Source organism: Palaemon carinicauda, chromosome 5, assembly GCF_036898095.1.
Source record: "Palaemon carinicauda isolate YSFRI2023 chromosome 5, ASM3689809v2, whole genome shotgun sequence".
In the NCBI taxonomy this organism is placed as follows: domain Eukaryota; kingdom Metazoa; phylum Arthropoda; class Malacostraca; order Decapoda; family Palaemonidae; genus Palaemon; species Palaemon carinicauda.
Genome location: NC_090729.1, coordinates 78,777,414 through 78,782,486, shown reverse-complemented (window position 1 = coordinate 78,782,486; position 5,073 = coordinate 78,777,414).

The window sequence follows — 5,073 nt, the reverse complement described above, 5'->3', positions numbered from 1 at the left end:
CCTACATCACGCTCAAATGTATCAATATTAATTATCTTCAATGCTATATCATATCTTTACTTTCAATTATATTCATTAGTTATCATTATTCACTACTAAATAATATTTTAACTATCATAATACTATATGCATTATATACTGATATCTTCTTTAAGAAATATGGATTTGCAACTGAAGATATTAAAAATTAATGCATGTAAAATATATTATTAATTATATAAAGATTATAAGATAATGATATATATATATAAAATATATATATATATATATATATATATATATATATATATATATATATATATATATATATATGTATATATATATATATATATATATATATATATACATATATATATATATATATATATATATATATATATATATATATATATATATATACATATATGTATATATACATAAATATATATATATATATATATATATATATATATATATATATATATATATATATATATATATATATATATATATATATATATATATATACATAATTCTACTATTGTGTATAGTAACAGCAAAACTTTCTAGTACTCGATATGTGTTTGCTTTGTTGAATTTTGCAATATACATGATCCAACTTGACATAATCCTCGGTAGAATTATCAGAGAGGCCTCGCTGAACTGGATACATTCCTACGTTTAGAGGCTATGGTGAGAAAAAAGGGTTGGAATTCCGTTCCACCTTAGTTTTCGTTTTTCATTAACCCATTTATTTTCAACCTGATCCTTTTCAAACTGTTCCCAAGAAGCTAAGAATTATTATTGGACACCAACATTACGATAAAAAAAGAAAATCATTTTCGACCCCTCGGATACTTGGGACGATTGACATAGAAACAATAAAGAAACAGCCATGTTCTCATAATTTTGCTTCCAATAGCCTTTGGGATGGAAAAAAAAAAATTACAGTCTAGATGGTATGCTATAATCCCACGAAGAGTAATGGCATTAAATGGGGTATGCACATGCAGACAACACGAACAAGAACAAAAATTCATGTTCAATAAACACAAAGTCTTATATGGATAACCAAAAGGTGTGGAACATGTTACAATTCTATCAAGCACAAATTCATTTTCCAAATGCTGTGTTTCTCTCATCTCTCAATTTATTTTCTTAGGTTTTTCAACTTGAAGGGTAACTGCATTCAAATTAAAACCTGAATTAATCATTCTACAATAACACGTCATAGAAACTTCAATTTGTAAATGTATTGATTCTCTTACTCAAATGGTCTTATTTGCATTATTATGATTTATTCAGTATTGAGAGAGAGAGAGAGAGAGAGAGAGAGAGAGAGAGAGAGAGAGAGAGAGAGAGAGAGAGAGAGAGAGAGAGAGAGAGAGAGAGCCTTACTTTATTGCCTTATTTTTTGTTTGGGTTCCCCCAGGTCCCTTAGTATGAGGCACCTCGTATATCCACCAGAGAGTTGCTAATGCATCTTCCGGTGTATTTTGCATCTACAGTCTTGGATGGTCTAGGATGCATCTTAGGTATTTATCGAGCTTATTCTTAAACATATCTACGCTCACTCCTGATATGTTTCTTAGATGAGCTGGCAGCATATTAAATAGTCGCTGCATTATCGATGCTCGTGCGTAGTGGATTAATGTCCTGTGCGCCTTTCTTAGTTACCTGGAATATTTTTTGGCACTATTAATCTACCTCGGCTTGCTCTTTCTGGATATTTTAAGCTCCATGATGTTTTCAGTAATTCCTTCTATTTGCTTCCATGCTTGTATTATCATGTAGCGTTCTCTTCTCCTTTCTAGACTGTATAGTTTTAAAAATTGCAGTCTTTCCCAGTAGTCAAGGTCCTTAACTTCTTCTATTCTAGCAGTATAGGACCTTTGTACACTCTCTATTTGCGCAATATCCTTTTGGTAGTGTGGGTACCATATCACATTGCAGTACTGTACATAAGTTTTGTAAAGCATAATCATGTGTTCAGCTTTTCTTGTTTTAAAGTGTCTGAATAACATTCCCATTTTTGCTTTACATTTAGCCAACAGTGTTGCTATTTGGTCGTTGCATAACATATTCCTATTTAACATTACACCAAGGTCTTTAATTGCTTCCTTGTTTGTGTTTGTCTCGTTATTAGGTCCCTTGTATGCATACACCATTCCTTCTCTGTTTCCATAACTTATTGATTCGAATTTATCGGAGTTAAATACCATCCTATTTATCTCTGCCCATTCATATATTTTGTTTAGATCTCTTTGTAGTGAGTTCCTATCTTCATCATAAGTAATTTCTCTACTTATTCTTGTGTCATCGGCGAAACTTCCCACTATAGAGTTTTTAACATCACAGTCTATGTCTGAGATCATAATAACAAACAGCAGTGCAGCTAATACCGTACCTTGTGGCACACCAGATATTACCTGGGTTTCATCTGATTTCTCGTCATTTGCAACCACTATCTGTTTTCTGTTTTGGAGGAATTCTTTTACCCATTTTCCTATCTTTCCCACAATATTATGCTTTCTCATTTTTTTCTCCAATATGTTATGGTCTACCTTGTCAAAGGCTTTTGCAAAATCTAGATAGATCACATCTGTGTCTTTTTCACTTATCATATTTTTGTATATGTTTTCATAGTGGGCTATCAGTTGGGTTTGTGTACTTTTTCCAGGCACGAAACCGTGTTGACCCATATTAAACAAATTTATTTTTAACCAAATGGTTCATTATTTTCTTTTTATTACCCTCACGTACACTTTCATAATATGTGGATGTTAGACTAACAGGTCTATAATTGCTTGCCTCTAGTCTTGATCCACTTTTGAAGATAGGGGTTATATAAGCTAATTTATGTTTAACATATATCTCGCTCATATCTACACTTTGTCTTAGCAGTATTGCAAGCGGCTTCCCGATAGTGTTTGCAGTTTTTTTTAACAAAATCGCTGGAACTCCATCTGGTCCGGCTGCCGATCCATTTTTAATTTCGTTTATAGCCTTGACAATATCTGCTTTATTAATATCTATATCCGTTATATATTCAACATTTTCTTCTCTCATTTCTGTTTCATTATTCTCATTCGCAATTCTTGGCGTGAACTCACTCTTATATTTTTCTGCTAATATGTTGCATATTTCCTTTTTTTCATTCGTTAGCCGTCCTTCAATTATTAGAGGGCCTATTTCTACTCTCCTTTATTCATCTTTTTTGCATAGGAGTAAAGTACTTTGGGGTTTCTTTTTATATTTTGAAGTGTCCTTTCTTCTAAGTCTCTTTTTCATTTTCTTTCGACTGTATAATCTTTTGTTCTGCATTTTCTATCTTACATTTTATTTCCGTCATTTTCCACTTTTTTTTTTTTTTGCAAGATTTTTCTTCCCCTTTCTAATTTTCTGAAATAAGATTCTTCTGTCTCTTGGTATGCACGTCTTTTGTTTATTGTTTTTTTTTTTCGGTACATATTTTTCAACAACTTTCTCCAGTATTTTGTACAGTATGTCCGTATTTACCTGTATATTATCTCTTACAAATACATTTTTCCATTCTTTATTCAGTTCTTCATTATTTCTGACCATTTTATATTCTTACTGTAAAAATTATATTCTCCATATCCTTCCCAAAGTTTTGTGCTTTTATTAATTCTGCGATCACTTGCTTTGGAATGAACTATCAATTCTATGACATTGTGGTCTGAAATTCTGTGTTATACACTATTATTTCTTTAACATAATTCACCTCATTCACAAATACTAGATCTAGGACATTTTCCTTTCTTGTTGGAATGTGGTTTATTTGTTGCATATTATGTTCTAATAGCATATCTTGAAGCTTTTCAAATTGCCTCTTATCTTCTGCGCTACTATTACTCTCTTTTTTATATGGTATACATACAAACAACTTTCTTCTATCCATTCTTTCCAATCCACGAAAGGAAAGTTAAAATCTCCGGATAGGAGTATATTCCAGTCTTTATGGTTTCTACATATATCATCTATTTTTTCTATTATTATGTCAAACTCCTTAGTATTTGGGGGTCTATAAACTACAATATTCACTAGTTTTTCAAATTCAAATTCTACCGCAATCAATTCACATTCTGTGTTGCTGTATTTTTCACAGACTTTTCTTGATTTATGTCTCTTCCATATATTGCGGTTCCCCCTTGATTCCTATTTTTTCTGTCTGATCTATAAGTTTGGAAACCCTTTATCTGGTCATCACTGCCAGTCTCTTGGGAATACCATTATTATTGTATAATAATTTACATTAACATAATCATTGATTACTAAACCCGGCCTCCGAGAAATTGCCTATAATTTTATTATTCGAATATCATTCCTTCGTCAGTATGAGAGAGAGAGAGGAGAGAGAGAGAGAGAGAGAGAGAGAGAGAGAGAGAGAGAGAGAGAGAGAGAGAGAGAGAGAGAGAGAGAGAGAGAGAGAGAGAGAGAGCTACTGCATCGTACAATGATTTACATTACAATTATCTTGGAATATGGAACCCTGCCTCTCAGTCATTAGCTTTATTCTTATCATTAGAAAATCACTCGTTAGTAAGAAGAGAGAGAGAGAGAGAGGAGAGAGAGAGAGAGAGAGAGAGAGGAGAGAGAGAGAGAGAGAGAGAGAGAGAGAGAGAGAACTACTGCATCGTATGATGACTACTATAACATAATCTTGAAATACGATACCCTGACTCTCAATTATTGCGTATCATTATCATTTGAATATCATTCTTTTGTCACTATAACAGAGAGAGAGAGAGAGAGAGAGAGAGAGAGAGAGAGAGAGAGAGAGAGAGAGAGAGAGAGAGAACTACTGAAATCGTACAATGATTTATATAAACATAATCTTGGAATAAAAAACACTACCTCTCAGTCATTGCCTATAATCTTATATTCAAGTATCATTATTTTGTCACTATAACGGAGAGAGAGAGAGAGAGAGAGAGAGAGAGAGAGAGAGAGAGAGAAGAGAGGAGAGAGAGAGAGAGAGGAGAGAGAGAGAGGAACTACTGCATCAAATAAGGATTTACATTAACATAATATTAGAATACAAGACCTTGCCTTACAGTCATTACCTATAAT